The sequence below is a fragment of the Stenella coeruleoalba genome (assembly GCF_951394435.1).
Source record: "Stenella coeruleoalba genome assembly, chromosome: 8".
NCBI classification, from domain to species: domain Eukaryota; kingdom Metazoa; phylum Chordata; class Mammalia; order Artiodactyla; family Delphinidae; genus Stenella; species Stenella coeruleoalba.
The window spans coordinates 32,738,993-32,756,745 of record NC_137154.1 but is presented as its reverse complement, the minus strand read 5'-3'; the positions used below and the strand labels follow the sequence as shown (position 1 = coordinate 32,756,745).

Sequence of the window (17,753 nt, the reverse complement as noted above, 5' to 3'; positions counted from 1 at the left end):
GCAAACCCTGCTTCTATTTTTTCATGCAGGTAATTTGTTCTCAAGATTTTTACTTTATGGTTACAAAATGGCTGCTCTACTTCCAGAGCCACAGATTACCCAGAGAAGAGAAAGAAGAGAGCAAAAGATAAAAGAGATATGTCAGCTAATTTAATCCTTTTAATACAGCATTCTTGTAAGCCCCACCTAGCAACTTTCAATTGTATCTCTTTGTTTAGACCTAAGTACAATATCATCTCTAGATGGGCTTGAAGGATGAGTACTGTTCTTTTCAGCCTCTGTAAGAGATGAAAAAGAGAGTTGCGGAGGATGAGGTATATCAAAGCCAAGTTTATGTCTCTCTGATGGAGATGTCAACCCAGATACACATTGACACATATCCCCTCACGCATAAGCACAGACACACAACACCCAAAGTGAGTAAACACTTTGTGGCTGAGCTGACAGAGATGGAAATTTTATGTTGCAGAAATACACACTATTTCCAAATCGATTATTATAAATATATTTATTTCTACATGCGGAGGTTCTTTCTTCTGTTTGCCCTAAACTCCAAAGCAAATGATCACAATTGGAACCAAGAAAGCAGTTACTTTCACACGACTTCCAGAAAAAAAAAAAAATGGATTTATGATGCCGGTACAAAATATTAATTAGTGAAAAGTAAATAATAATGATCTTTTACTAAAATAGGAGGCCAGGTGATTTTGATAACTAATTTCCAGTTCTCTAAGTCATTAAGGTGGTAGCACCTTTTAGGAAAAAAAAAAAGCTTACACATCAAAAGAATGATTTGTATGGATAGGAATGCTTAAGCCTAAGCAATATAATACCATCAATTTAAAGAGAAATATTAAGTAAATAATACTTCTGGTGGTAGTCTGATAAAGTGACAACTATAATGATAACATAGAATGGTTAAAATCTGGGAAACATCAGATCAGGCCATTCTAGATTTTTCTCTGTGAGTTACCCAGGTGAAAACATAGAAGCACCAAAGCCATCACTAACTTAGAAAGACCAGATCATTCAGGTCCATAGCAGGGTCTATAGAAGGTTATCAGAGAGATGTGGAATTGAAGGAAGTGTCCTGAAAAGCCATAGAATACATCAGCAAAGAGGATATAAAGCTGCTAAACTGCTCATGGGAGTCAGGGGAGAGATTAAGTAGTATTTGTTCCTAAAATTCTCTGCTTCTTCCCGTTTACTTTCCTTGATAGATCAGGCCCCCTGTGGTCAAATGATTCCTTCCCTGTCTTTAATCAGACATGGTGCTTTTGGTTTTAACAAGCAGTGTCACGTTATTCTGGGACTGAAGTCAGGAGAGATGTCCATATTACCTAAGAGCTGGAAGTCTGGGCTGGGAGGCAGAGATGAAAGTCCTTTTTCTCCTCAGTGCAAACTCCTTCCAAGACATGGTTTCAAGGATGCTGCTACCCTATGTTACAGCCACCTCAAAGAAGCTGCCAAGTTGTCACTGACAGTCTCAAATACAGGTGCAGTACAAGATATTTCACTTTTTCATAATCCACTTGACAATGTCAAAAACTTCCGTGATAATGAAATGGAATTGATTGTTAATGATATGACTTTTGACACAGTGGCTCCTTTTATTAAAACCTTGAATCTCTCTCTCTCTCTCTCTCTCTCTCTCTCATACATACTGTATATACATTTATACATACCTCTGTGATTTTCAAAATTAAATATATTTGCTTTTTCTAGACACAGGGATTATGTAGTTGAATATACCTGGAAGCATATTTAAATTAACCAGACTAATCTTCTTGAATAAGGTTTAGTATAATCACTACTAATAGATTATCCAGGTTAGTATGTTGAAATGGACTGCACTTTTTTTTCTTTTCTTTTTTTTAATAATAAAAAAAATCCCGGTGTCCTTTGGAAGCCTAGACTGAAGGTTTAGTTCAGTGGTTCTCAGTGAGGGAAGGATGATCCAAGTGTGTCTCTCCCCCCAGAACCCCACAGGAGATATCTGACCATATCTGGAGACATTTTTGGTTGTCACAACTGGGCAGTGGTCAGGCGCCAGAGGCATCTGGTGGGTAGAGGCCAGGGCTGTTGCTAAAACATCTTATAATGTACAGAATAGCCTCCACAACCAAGAATTATCCTGCCCAAAATGTGGACAGTGTGAAGGTCGAAAAACCCTGCTCTAGAAGGATATTGTGTTTCTGGTAATTAGATTCAGAATCTTAGTCCCTGTGACTTCTGGCTTTAAGCAAGTTATTACAGAAAGTGAAATATACATTATATATATACACACACATATGTATATGTAAAGGTTTTATTCTGCCATCTCACCTGATGCTATCTTTTGCAAAGCCAAACATTCTAAAAGTAAATTAGCTTGGTCTTCTGCTTATACAATTAGATCTGTGTCCATCCTTTTCTACCTTGCTCTCTGCCCTGGAGTGCTGATTTATATCAGGGGGGTTCACGTTCTCTGTGTTTGGTCACTGGGATCCTCAAGTGAAGACTGAAAGTAGAGAGAAAGGTTATATATTTCCCCCCTTAACCCCTTCTGTGTCAAGTAATCTGTTTCTTTCTTTCAAAAGTCACTAACCTTCTCCACATCATTTTCTCCTTCCTGGGGCCCATAAACCTTCCCACTTTTCCCATTTTAGAGATAGGTGTGTTAACATCTCTACTGTCATAAGCTCAGGGTCACAGACCTATTCCATATATTTTTCTTACCCTGCCTCCAAACTTCTGGCATAATTCTTGTGTAAATAAAAAGTCTTGAATTATATTAATTTGAGCATATCGACTGTTTTCTGCCACAGACCTCATTCTGGTTTTGAGTCTTTTGTGTCTCTGTGTTTATCTAGTACATAGCTGCTCCTTTATGTCATGCCTACCTAACATCGCACAAAAAGTAGCACCAAGGAGAAAAAAAAAACATACAAGCAGTTCAAACACAACAGAACATGAAAGATAATAGTGGATGAAATTAGTTCTATGACTTGTAAAACATAAGTCTCAATTATCTTTGCTCTATTAATATGTATGAATTGACAATTGTTCTCAAGATAGAAACTAAAATCAAACACAAATTATGAACGTCTCCTTGCGGCAAACCTAGTACTGTCATGTCAGATTGTGCCTTCACCCTACATATGCTTGCCATATGTCTCCTCCGGACCCTCGCCATCCTGCACCTGGACGGCAGCAGTAGCTTCCTAGCTCATGACCCAATCTCCAGTATTTCTACAACAATCCATTCAGCAAACTATTGCTAGTCTAAAATGTCAGTTTGCTCTTCCCTGCTTATAAGTTTTAGTTTTAGTTTAGTTTTTTTTCACATTTGCCTACTGAATACTGCCTAATCTCCTTAATATGACAAGCAGGGCTTTTTGCAATCTGACCATAAACTTCCTTTACAACGCTATCATACATTCCTTTAGGAATCTGCTGTACCCAAGTTAGAAGTGATACATTCTCTTCATACCAATTTGAAAAAATGTCTGAGCATCAAAGTCTAAATAACCACAATTAACTGTTTTTAGTTCTTTTCAAGTGAAAATGGTATTTTATTTTTTAAAAAAGTGGTTGATTTGGCTCCTAAATCAAACAAGCAAGTATGTGTTTTTCCTTGAGGCAACCGTTGTACTCTTGTTTGCAGAAGTGTTTTATGCATACTTCCTGTTTAATTGCCCAAAATATAAAAAGGAGCTAAGATTTAATACAATTAATAATTTCACTTCTTCTTCAGAGCAATTTAAGTGAAGAATATTATGGCTATTAATAGAATCTGGTGCCACTATCTAGATTCAGGCTGTAGTACCCAACAGTTTATCTTTTATTGTTTTTGCATCATAGTGCAGATATCAGCACAGAAATAAAAGACAAATAAAATCTCAGTATTACTAAGAAAATAGTTTTTGCCGACAGACCCGTTAAAAGATTTCCAGGGACCCCTAGGACTCCATGGACCACATTTTTATAACTGTTGCTGTAAACACTGAATTAAGGTCTTCAAGCTGCTTCTATTAATATCTTTCTCAGAAACCCCAGGTTGTTGCTGACAAAAGACAAGAAATCACTAGCTGAAGAGAAGAAAGGTGGAACCAGGGACCTTATGTTCTGGTGTTCCATGTTGTTTGCTCAGGGCTTCAATCATGTGTCTTCTCTCCCATGTATGACCCTGGACCTGGGCCAAGATGCTGCTCCTCTCTGGAGCTTTACTTCAAGCTTTCCATCTGTGTTTCCATAGTATTTTTATGTGGCATATGAGAGTTTCCATCATATTGCTTATAGCTATTAATTTGCATGTTTTTGGCCTTTGGTAGAAAGTGAGCTTCTGAAAAGTAGGAAGCATGTTTTATTCATCTCAGCACCCCAGTACCTAGGGTTGGTACATAGTAGATGTTAAAAAAAAAAAATGAATGAAACAGTTTAGGGACAGTGGAGTTTCAGGCTGTGGTTAAATTTTATTGCAATAACTACTGATTGAAATAATAATGGTAGGCATCTTTTATGGAGGGCTTACTATTATATATTACCAGCATGGACTTAAGTATTTTCTATATATCTCTTTTAATCCCTATACATTTTTTTTTACATTCATCAGTTATTATTCTCCGCTCCTCCCTATCTGTATTTTGTTGAAACAGACATTGAGGGCTAAAAGGACAAGTGAATTTTTTCCCTGAACTCCCCCCACTAGCACATATTGGAGTCAGTATTCAATAATATGATACTTATCTGAACGTCAGAGACTTCACACATAAGAAACAAAGTTTGTTTCTGGGGGCTTTACTGTGGACCTTATTTGTTTGTGTCATGACAAAATCATCTGTGTATATTGATCTGAGAACATATGTCAGGATCAGATAATTTTTTTTTTCCACCCAGGTAGGGAATTGCTAACTATTAGATGACTGAAATTTGGTTTACATGATGTCTTTATGGCTCTGACTTGTTTTTCTGTGATTTTTATTGAAATATATGTCTGTATGAAAACACTTTTCTCCTGATCCTATTAGCCTCTTTGTGCAAAACAAGCCTAAACTTTTGTCATATAGCCTGTCTTATTGCATTTAGCTCAGGGACGTTACAGCTAAATGATCAGTGGCCAAGGCTGAGAAAGAAAAAACAGTTTTAGAAGCAGAATCACTCCTGATCACTGTGAAATAGGATTTGAATGGACTTCTCCTCTCCAGAGACTATAATGTTCTTATTATCTAGATGCAGTTATCTCTGGTAGCAGACTTCCCCAAACTAAACTCAGCTTAGAGAGACAAATAAGCCAGGATTCCACATGTTGCTACCTGTAATCGAAAATATTCCTTCTTAATGATGGGGGTATCCGAATTCCTGATGCAGGAAGCAGTTTTCTAGCAGGAAGATATTTAGGTAGGCAGATTTTTCATCAGGGGTGTATGTAGTAATCCTGGATTATAATAGTTTGGGAATAATATTGCCCTTAAGGTCAAAGTGAATTAGTCATCTCCCACTAGATTACACAGTGAATTTCTCTCTAGGCTACAAAATTCTCAGGAATGTTTATATGTTTGTATGTTTATTTGTTTTTGTTTTTGTTTTTGTTTTTTGCGGTATGCGGGCCTCTCACTGTTGTGGCCTCCCCTGCTGCGGAGCACAGGCTCCGGATGCGCAGGCTCAGTGGCTGTGGCTCACGGGCCCAGCCGCTCTGCGGCACGTGGGATCCTCCCGGACCGGGGCACAAACCCGTGTCCCCTGCATCGGCAGGCAGACTCGCAACCACTGCACCACCAGGGAAGCCCTGTTTATTTGTTTTGTTTTTCAAGCAGCATACCTCCTCACTACAGTACTGAATTCCATAACAAAGTTCCTTCTCTGTATTCTACCCTTCTAAAATGAGCACTCCTCCTATGTTCACCTCACCCTTCTCAGCTCAGGCACTTCCATGGCGATACACGATCAAGAGGGTATCTCATTTTTACCACCTCACACTGGTCAGAATGGCCATCATTAAAAGTCTATAAATAACAAATGTTGGAGAGAGTGTGGAAAAAAAGGAACCCTCCTACACTGTTGGTGGGAATGTAAATTGATGCAGCCACTATGGAAAACAGTATGGAGGTTCTTCAAAAAACTAAAAATAGAGTTGCCATATGATCCAGCAGTACCATTCCTGGGCATATATCCAGAGAAAACTCTAATTTGTAAGGATACATACACCCCTATGTTCATAGTAGCACTATTTACAATAGCCAAGACATGGAAGCAACCTAAATGTCCATAAACAGGTGAATGGATAAAGATGTGGTTCATATATATAAAGGAATATTACTCAGCCATAAAAAAGAATGAGATAGTGCCATCTGCAGCAACATGGATGGACCTAGAGATGATCATACTAAGTGAACTAAGTCAGAAAGAGAAAGACAAATACCATATGATATCACTTATATGTGGAATCTAAAATATGACACAAACAAACTTATCTACGAAACAGAAACAGACTCACAGACATAGAGAACAGACTTGTGATTGCCAAGGAGGAGGGGGGAAGGGGATAGATTAGGAGTTTGTGATTAGCAGATGCAAACTATTATATATAGAAGGGATAAACAACAAGGTCCTACTGTATAGCACAAGGAACTATATTCAATATCCTGTGATAAACCATAATGGAAATGAATATGGAAAAGGATGTATATATATATATATATATATATATATATATATATATATGTGTATATATATGTATGTATAACTGAATCACCACTGATAAACCATAATGGAAATGAATATGGAAAAGGATGTGTATATATATATATATATATATATATATGTATAACTGAATCATCACAGTAGAAATTAACACAACATTGTAAATCAGCTATACTTCAATAAAATAAATTTTAAAAAGAGAGAGTGTATCTCATTTTGCTTTCAAAGCATTCAGTAGCTTTTTAACCACGACCCACAGGAAGACACACATTTTACATAATGATCCACGTAAAAACAGAATTTCACAAAGGAACTTTTCTCTTACAAAGTGTATTATACTTTGATATTCTCTTATATATTCTTTCTACAAGTTCATTAAATTGATTATGTGTACACTAATATGTCATGATCCTCAATTTGAAAATGATAATCTATTCTAAAGTAGTGGCTCTCAAAATGTAGAAAAATTAAAGAAAAACTAACATTCATGAATAAAAATACATATTTACTATAAGAAAACCAACAGTGCACTGTTTCTAAAATTTGCCATGCATCAGAATCACCTGGAAGACTTGTTTACACATTCACAGATTACTGGGCTCCATCCCTGGAAATTTGATACAGTAGATTGCTAAGCAATGCAATAATCTGCATTCTAAATAAGTTCTCAGGTAATGTTAATGCTGCTGGTTTGGGGGATACACTTTGAGAGTCACTGGTCTAGGGGGAAATCAAGGATTTCCTCCCGCTGAGTGTTGATCTTATTCCATCTGTCCTCAGAATTCTAAGCATGCCCCCTTGTGGCAAGCCAAGGTAAAAATTTGGAAGACAATGCATCCAAAATAGCAGTGATGAAAGCAGTAGAAATAACTGCTTAAAACATCCCCTCCATCTCCCTCAGGAAGGAGAACAATGACTATTGTAAACAGTAAAACATAGCGCTCAAAAGTCCAGAATTTATTCAGGTGAACCTGGGTTCAAAGCTAACACTTTAGTATATAATGTTGGGCAAGCTATTTAACTTTTCCAATTCAAAGACTTCTCATATATAAAATAGCATAATGATAGCACTTTACATCTATTAATATTATTGTGAGAATTCAGTGCATTAATATATAAAGACTGGGGTATCCTGATTTATAGTTTAAGGTGTGAATAACTGTCCTCTATTTAACATTCTGAAGTGCAACATTTGAGCCCACTCAAACTCACATCTCCATTGTCAAGCCTTCCACCTAATGCATCTTTCCCTAGATACATCCAGAAAGAAGTGCTATTCATGCCAAAGAACCAGTGTGAATTCAGAACTCCAATATACCCCTTGTCTCTGCAGGATTCTAAAACTCCTCCTGCCGCCTGAAGTTTGTTGCTTCAGAACAAGCCATTGTGCTACACAAATCCTGGCTGATGTCAAAGCCAAAGGCTGATTGACACAGCTGATGCCAAGTCATCCCAAGGGATCATCTTATATTGCTGCAAACATGTCTCATTTATGTGGTTAGAACTGAGTCCCATGCCTTGGAACCTGCCAGTGCCACCAATGCAGGTGTCCACCCCAGGCTCCAGTGGTTATTTGAGGTGTACAATTAGGACAACCTTCCTCTCAGTGCTGTGCTTAGTCACAGATGTACAACAGTGAGTTGGGCCTGAGCCTCCTGTGCATAGATCTTGTTTTTTTCTTTTATTGAGGTAGAGTTGATATACAATATTATAAGTTACGGGTACACAATATAGTGATTCATAATTTCTAAAGGTTATACTCCATTTATAGTTATTAAAAAATATTGGCTACAAATATTGGCTATATTCTCTGTTATACAATATATCCTTGTAGCTTAGTTTATACATAATTGTTAGCTCTTTAGATGCACCCAATAATTTTCATGCACCACAATCACATAAACTAAAAATATTCATCCTTTAAAAACAGAATTAAAAGTCATCAAACACCAAAACAAAACTTTTTTCTTTTTTAAAAAACTACTAGAGCACATCTCTTTGATTAGTAATATTTGCCTATTTTTTCATTATCTGAAAATAATGAAAGGAAATTAAAACAATCAATTCCTGCCCTAAAGAAGCTCACTGTATAATTGAGGAGATAAACACATATTGAATTTCTTTGATCTAAAGAATTTTTCCCACATTCAAATTTTTCTAAGATCTAGTGACATTTTAAATGTAGTAATGTTCATTTTTCTCTGAAAGTAAAACATTAATAAATCAGTGCCATACTTATAATCTGTGGCATTTCAAAATCAAAACCAGGAAAGTTAGAAACTATAATACGATAAAAGATGTGTGTAAATGTCTGGCCAGATATTTTTAGGTTATTATACAGCTAATGGGAGTCAATTGAGTAACAGAAATCTTAAGAATGGAAAATGTTGACACTGACTTCTACACACACACACACACACACACACACACACACACACACACACAATGTGCCCTAATACCACCACCAATATTATTGCTACCATCACCATCACAATTCATAATTATAAATCTTACAGTGTTTTGATGTGAAAGGTGTCTATTCCTCACTTCTAGGAACCAACAAACCTCAAAGCAATATTAATAAGCATAGACTAGTACTCAAGTATTTATAAATGGTAATATAAAAATGAATCTCAGCAAAATATCCATAAATTCCAACTTAAAATATTATAGCATGTTAATAAAATACAAAATCTGCTTCTGTATTATTTTTTAAAAAGGAATGTCTCTTTCTTGATACAAATAAATAAATGTGATGTGTAAAGTTTCAAAATTGAATCTTGAAATTTTAATTGCAGGACTGAGGATGAAAAAATATCTGTATATTTGGTTAGATTGGAAATTAAAAAAAAACAAAAATCACAGCTTTACTTAGAAGCTTACATTTGCCTAGGAAATGATAGCAAAAAATGAACGATGTTGTCTGAGAAACAATGTCATTCATGAGCAAAGGGTGGCATCTGGACCTGCTTATAATCAGGCAGCTCTAAGCTCTGCAGTCAAACTGAAGCCTTCTGTGTGGTTTTAAATATCCACTTCCAAACACATACACAGTTTTAGAAATGCACAATGGTTCTCTGAAATAGATGCCCAGAGTTTATCTGCACATTTTTAAAATCTGTGATATCAACCAGGAGAAAAGTTTGTAAGTACTGTATAAGCATCTTCCTTTACAATGTACATTTTATTTCTGTCTCATTTAGTAATATCACAATCCCACTGTGCGTTGTTGAAAATGCTTATGAATGGTGCTCAGTTCTCTATTGGGATAACTCATTCACTATACATAAGCAGAGGCAAAATGCATTAGACCTATTTACAGAACTACAATAATAAATCTATATAATACAGCATGAGACTTTAGGCTTGGCATTAAAATTTTCCTGCCTTTGGGTAGATCATTTAAACCATCTAAGTCTTGTTTTTTTCATATCTAAAATGGGATAACAATATCCACCACATAGGTTGTTATAAGTATTTAATAAAAAATCTATGCAAAATGTTTTGTCTGGCACCTGTAAAGAGCTCAACAAATTGCACCTTCATAGCTTTATTATAGATACTCAAAATAGAGTAAAATATATACATGGTATGAATTAAATGATTTGCTTATCTAAAAATATGTACAGGAAAATCTCCATAAATAAAAAATTATAAATGCCCAAAGAAAACATATTAGAGAATGATTACCCTTTTACAAATGAATTCACTAGAAGATTTATTTAAATATTACATTCCTTGAACTCACTTAAAATCTGATTTATAACACTTTGATTTGTATAGAACTTTGCAGGAACACACATCATATGAAGCATGGTATTTCTGTCTTTTCAAAATGCCAAAGTTCATATGCTTTATAGATCTGTAAATTCAAAGTTATCTTCTCGTCTGAATACGGCTATGTTTTCAGAAGAACTTTTCATTTACAGGAATGGAAATTTTACAGTAAGTATCTGTCAGAAGGATGAAATTTGACAACAACCAGCTATGTAAACTGTACACATGCAGCACACATACAATTGTTACTGTGGCTGGGGGTCTGGGGGAGGGGGCAGACCAGAGTGAACAGAATTCCTTGTCTTTTACAGATTTGCAGCATGTCAGAGCATATATGGAATTCCAGCTGGTGGAGTTCTCTGAGGGTTTCTTATTAAGGGACACGACAGAGATATTCACAAATAAAAAATGATTTTAGTTGTGTATGCATACAAGATTTGGCCAAAACTGGAGTTGATGTGAGGGAAGAGTGTGATTTCAGAGTACTCAAGACTTCTAATTATCTTCTGGTTCTTCCTACTTTCACTTTCCCCATTTTCTCCACCTAAGAAGTTAGGCCGGTATGGTGATGTACCAGGAAAAGAATGAAAGGGTTAGGAAGGAGAGAACGAGGGAGGGGTAAGGGAGAGAGAGAGGGAGAACAATGACTAATATTTCAGTACAACAACATAAACACAAAATAAGCTGCCTTGGGAGTCTCTTACAGAGGAATCAGGGTAGCTTTACAGGCCACCTTTAAATTCTTAATACATTTATCTTTGAACTTGTCTTTTTCTGTCTATAGTCTGATGGAACAATGGAACATGCATGAGGACAGAGAAGATAGGCACAATATGTGTGACCCTGGTCTTGCTTCCTTGCTTCCACCTTTTGTGTATATCACTCATGATGCTCTATGAGCACAGGATTATGGGAGATCCATGAGTTTGGAGATAATCAAAGTTAGCACAAGGTCAGCATGTTATGTCTACTACCTAAGTCAGGGGTGGGGAGACTTGCTTCAGATCCAGAAAGAAGGCAATGGTGTTCTAAGAAACATGAATAACCAAGTAACCTGGTCACATTCTTTCTTATTCATCTAGTTTTCCTGTACTAGTCAATCAGTGATCTGGAAAAGATAACAGAAAGAAACAAAAGGGGAAAATAGGGCAACCTGTAGTTCATTTTCTTTTCAGTCCTTTACTCCTCAGTAAGCTGAAGGTAGAGACTATCAGCAGGACATGCATCAAGAGGTGAAATAAGAACCGAGTAAAGTTTGTGCATTTCCACTGCTATAGTAAGAATAAAACACATATGCATGCGGGAGCTCTGAAACATAAGTTGTGTAATTTCAGTGATTCTGCACAAGAGTGAAGTATTATTTAGAACTTTTAAAAATAATTTTTAAAACATTAAAAAAGGGTTCTTATTTAAAACCCTTAATAGTTTAACATTAAAACATGTAAAATTGTATCTAAAGCATTTAAAAATTTGAACAAATATAAAGCATTTAAAATTAACATTATACAAAATAAAGGTTAATGGTAAAATTCATGCTAATAATTTAAAGTTTTGGTTTTTCTTTACTTAGAATATTATTAAATAAAAATTAAAAACCACTATGACAGGTAGAGAAAGACAGCGTGCATTGAAGAAAGGAAGACATTTCATATTTTAGTATCATTAACAACATCTTTTTGCTGCTTTGTGAACAATGAGCCTTACATTTTTATTTTGCACTAAGCCCTGCAACTTATGTAGCCAAGTCCGTATAGAGTTAATATAAAATCTAAAGGGAAGAGGAGAGTGTATTTTTCTTATATCAGCAGAAAGAGAGGAGTGCTATGCTGTAACCAGAAACACTTGTAAGGAAGCCTCTCTTATAACTTGGCTGGTTTAGTAAATCTCTGGATTTACAGGCTGCCAAATATGGTCTTCCTATGTGCCACATAACCTTCTCTACCTCTCACTGACATTCATTAGCCTCACAGATTTCCATATCTTACTACCAGGGTACTCTTTATGAATGTCATTGCTGCTTTAGTTCCAGGTTTGGAGAAACACAAGTTATCCTATAATAATAGTTTATTCATTTGACTCAAACCATTACTGTCAGTTTCATGTGAAGTTCTGACTTGAGTTCTGCTGGAAGGTTCTGTGAAATCACCCAGAGAATAGACATAAGATCAATACCCACTTGTCTCATCTAGGTCCAGGGTGAGGTCAACAAAATCAGGACATAGATTCATTGCCTGTTTACTGTATACTCTATTTAAACTTTACTAATAATCACAACCAAAACTCTTAAATGTGTGTCCTTGGCCACAGAAGGCAATCAGGGAAATAGCTTGAGTTTTGAAGTCTTCCATAGTTTGGAATCAAGATTGAACCACTTACCTGACAAGTTAAGCACCCTCTGAATATACTTCCTCATTAATAATGTGTCAGTTGTATTGTATCCATATGTTATTTTTCTCACAAAAGACAGAAAATTATAACTGAAGCAAACAATCAGTAGTAAAAGGGAAAAGATAATTAGCTGGTATGTGGATAGTTGCCCTTCTTTTGGCAATTGAGAATTTGAATTCCTTTGCAACATTTAGGAACTCTCCTCATTATGAAACAAAGCCCTCTATCAAAATACAAAATATTAGATATTTACTCTCCTGACCACTCCAGCAGTAAGGCTAACTGTCACAACACTGTGTCTACCAATCACAGGCATTCACCCCCAAATTTGAGTAATATGCTATTGACACAAAGGATTGAGGATTGTCCAGGATCTCTTCTGCTGAGGCTGGCATTAGCAGCCTCAGGTAAACCAGGTTGCAGAACCATCAGGGGTGATCATTCCAAAGGCAGTGCCATTGTCCAATATCCATGGAACAAGCTCTGGTGTCCTTTCCCAGGGGCAACAATAGTAATGCCTGTGCCAGGGCAGCACTGCACCATAATTTATAGCATTGTTCCTCTGCTGTATCTTTGGTTCTATGTATCTCCTAGAGAGTCTAAGAGCTGCCTGATAACCTGTGAATAAATTTTCTGTTTATATTAGCTACAGTTGTTTTCTGTTGCTTGAACTAATAACCCAAATTGATGTAGCAGCATATTTTCCAAGAGGCCTTGACAAATGACACAGAGATAAATAATACTTCATTTCTAAGTGAAGATTTCTATACTTTAGAAAGCCCAGTCAAATCTTATTGATGACTACACTCTGGAGGAAAAGCAATGGATGTTTATTTACTCTTACGTTAGAGAAATAACTACAGACTCTGAATGTGCAAGATCACTTTTAAAGGAATAAGCTAGCTTAAGGGAAAGAGTGTCCTTTACTTTAAGTTTGTGTGGATTATATAAAAATCCTTATACAATATGGTATTGTTACTCTTCTGAAAGATGTAACAGTCCCAGGGCCAAGTTCATAGAAGACTCTCAGGAAAGGCTTTTTGACTTGACTCTATAAAGCACAGTATAAGGAAATGTCCTACGTATATTCTTGGCATCTCATTTGCTGAACAAGAAGGCTGACATTTCTGATGATCTTTAAAAACACACCAGGGAATTATATATTTGAAACTCTCTGATGCCTATGAGCCCTCTCCTTTACTCAACAGCATGTGTGTAATGAGTCAAAGAGGAATTGAAAGGGTATTGGGATTTTAGAAACAAGAATACACACATCTCTCTTAATCAAGGTAGAGTCACTAACTCCTTTGTTGGTAGAAAGAAATCCAATTACTACCAGTCTTGGTCATCCTAGCTTTTTCACTGGATTTATTTAACATCCTTACTTGATCTTGCTCTGGTATCTGTTCCTCTTTCTGGATGGTTTGGTTTGCCTCTTATACCAAGACTCAAATGTACCTACTGGACTATATGTAAAACATTGTTTTCCCTTTGCTTAAAACTATGAGATTTCTGTGATTTGAAATAACACTTAGGGCTTCCCTGGTGGCGCAGTGGTTAGGAATCCGCCTGCCAATGCAGGGGACACAGGTTCAAGCCCTGGCCCGGGAAGATCCCACATGCCGTGGAGCAACTAAGCCTGTGCGCCACAACTATTGAGCCTGCGCTCTAGAGCCCACGAGCCACAACTACTGAGCCTGTGAGCTAAAACTACTGAAGCTTGTGTACCTAGAGCCCATGCTCTGCAACAAGAGAAGCCATCGCAATGAGAAGAGTAGCCCCTGCTCGCTGCAACTAGAGAAAGCCTGCGCGCAGCAACGAAGACCCAACACAGCCAAAAATAATAAATTAATTAGTTAAAAAAGAAATAAAAAAATAGAATAACACTTAGCCACAGGCATTTTTTTTTTTTCTTTGGACCTCAGATTTCTTCCTCCTCCTGACTCGGCTCTGCCTCCCTAAGCTACTTCCTGGCATCAATTCTTCAGCCAAGGTCTCACACCTCTCCAAGGTGCAAGGACGGAACCAAATCCCATACTTATCAATGGAAAGTTTTCATCTGCAAGAAACACCATCTCCAACTAAAACAGATCTAACAAAATAGATTCTGTGTCACTCAATGAGAAATCTACATAAGATTTAGTCTTGGTACAATCACTTAGCAATAATGTGAATAACTCAGAGGCATCACATTTTTCCACAATGTGTAAAGAAGATTGTCAATATATTTCTTCATGGTCCCAATATTTCAGCTGTATCTCCAGGTATTACATTCTCACAGGACAGCATCCCAAACAGGAAAGAAGGGAGCAGGGATTAAATGGGTTTCTCTCTGTGTGGCTTTCCATTTTTACCAAGAAGGGATATTTTTCCCAGAATATTCTAAAAAGATCCCCCTTCATCTCACTGTGGAAACCATCGCCTCCATATAATGAATGGTAGACACCCTGTGACAGAAACATTAGCAGCCAAACAAAATCTGTATTTATTTAGCAAGAAAGAAAGTGTTAAATATCTTTTCGATATGTAGTCAATGGTGGGTGTGATACCATGCCTCTTAGCAAGGTATAGAGAAGCAACTTCTCGCAAAAGTCTCAGCTTTAAAATCAGAAGTTTAGGACCATAATTCAGATTTCAGTAAACAGGTTATATTTATCGTGACTAATGCATAAACTGTACCATTCAGTCATGAAGGTGGAACCCTTTAGTATCTGTGATAAATGTCTTTGCTTCTGTTTCCTTTCATCATATTTGAACATGATGTAAGGCAGGGATGACTGCAGTAGCAGTGGAGCTGAGACATCCACATGAAGGAGATGAATCACACTGGTGAATTTGTCTGCAGGATTTTGGATTACGACAGGTGAAGGAGTTAAAACTGCATGTAAAGACAGATGAGCCAAAGGTAGATGTAAACATTGCTTTGTCTGAGTCACTCTGCTCTGAAGAGACTGTGGAGACAGGGCCCGCGGCGATAAACGTTAAAGAAAAAAGAGAGGTTCAGCTGAAAACTATTCTGACTGCACCACAGAAAGTGCTGCCTACTTGCTGGGATATGTGCTAAGATAGAAGGCTTTAGAAGAGACATTTAAAACAGAATTTGTTACAGCACAAAAAGTCCTCAATCAATATCCTTGGCTGTATAACATAGTTTGTAACTAAGTATCTGTGTTAAAGGAGTAGGTTTCCATTACGAAACAATTCCTACACACTAGAATCTTCTTCATGATCTTTTTACTCTTTCATCATATAATCTGCTCCAGAAAAATATCTTGAACTCAACTCATCAACCTTATTTTATCTTTAATAAGGGGATTTAAAAACTGTCAATGTAAAATGACCCAGCAATGTCAGTCACAATCAATTGTAGGCAGTATAACTATAGCAGTAGTAATAAAATATCCGAAAATCTTTCACTAACATTTTATTTTACTGACTGGAGGAAATAGCTAATATCAATCATTTCTTTTTAACCTCATGCTAAGGACCTTACCTCTCGTGTATTATTTTTAATGGTTATAGAAACCCTGTCTCAAAAATAACTGAACCGGCTTAATTTACTCAGGGCTATGCAGCTAGTGAGGGATCGAGCTGGTCTTTAAATTCTAGGTCTACCTTATTTCTAGTAGGTTGCTTTAGAGAAACCAGCATGTCCCATAATACTTGTTAGACTTTGGAACAATAACAGATAGATGTTTTCTTCTCAGGATGCTAGGCATAAGAAAGGAGAAAGGGAGAGGACTACAAAGAAAGAGTACTGCTTCTGTCCTAAATGAAGGTCAAAGAAAGGACTAGGATTAAGGGTGATAAAATACTGTCTCCATAGCAGGTATAGAAGTCAGGATTATCTAGAGAAAAAAACAGAATAAATAGGATGTGTGTGTCTGTGTGTCTAAATATATAGATATAGAATAGATATAGACACAGATACAGATATAGATGTATTTATTTAAGGCGTTGGCTCACAGGATTGTAGTGGCTGGCAAATCTGCAATCTGCAGGGCAGGCTCGCAGGCTAGAGACCCAGGAAGAGATGATGTTTTAACTTGAGTCTAAAGGCAGAATTTCTTCCTCTTCAGAGATCTTCATCTTTTATTCTAAAAAATTTTAACTGACTAGATGAGGCCCACATTATGGAGAGTAATCTACTTTCCTCAAAAGTACTCAGAGTCTATTGATTTAAGTGTTAACCATATCTAAACAAATATCTCTACCATGACATCTAGATTGGCGCTCTACCAAAAACTGGGTACCTGGGGTACCACGGTCTATCCAAATTACTCATCAAATCAGGGAAGTGAGAGTTGAAAAATGCTACACAGAACACTGAGAAAACATAAACTGAGACATATTAAATTATCACCTAATACTTTCTTTTGCTAGTAAACCTTAATATATTAATTATATATTGATATATACTATATATAATATTAAAGTTTATAACATCAATTTTTATCATTATATACAGTAATATCACTTTCCTTCAATCAAATTAATGCACAGAAACATCTCAAGCAGTATTAATTGAATAATTTAAATTTTAAATATCTAATACATGCCATGAGATATGCCAACACAAAAGGAGACAAAAGGAAAAAAGACATAGTCTCTGTTCTCAAGGGGCTAACAGTCTGAAGAAGGAAACAAGGAAACAAAATGCCTGTATAAAAAACAATTAGATCTTCTTTACACTACTAATTTCATTGTCAAGGTCAGGGTTATTACATGTATTAAGGCTGGATGAATTAATCCCTGTCTGACAGGTTGATGAAAGTGAGCTCTGTACCTCCAAGAATATGTCTTCTTGTCACGGATAATTTTCCAGCACAAATAGAAATACTAACAAACGTTTTCAAATCAGTAATAACAACTCGTTGGGAACACAATGCATGCACATTAAGGATAAA

At 36.5% G+C, this 17,753-nt stretch overlaps 1 long non-coding RNA gene across 2 annotated transcripts in view; it reads right to left on the bottom strand.

The window, feature by feature from the left end:
• Nucleotides 1–17,753, bottom strand: part of LOC307190731 — a 409,690-nt gene that overhangs the window by 390,094 nt on the left and 1,843 nt on the right. The window lies entirely within an intron of this gene.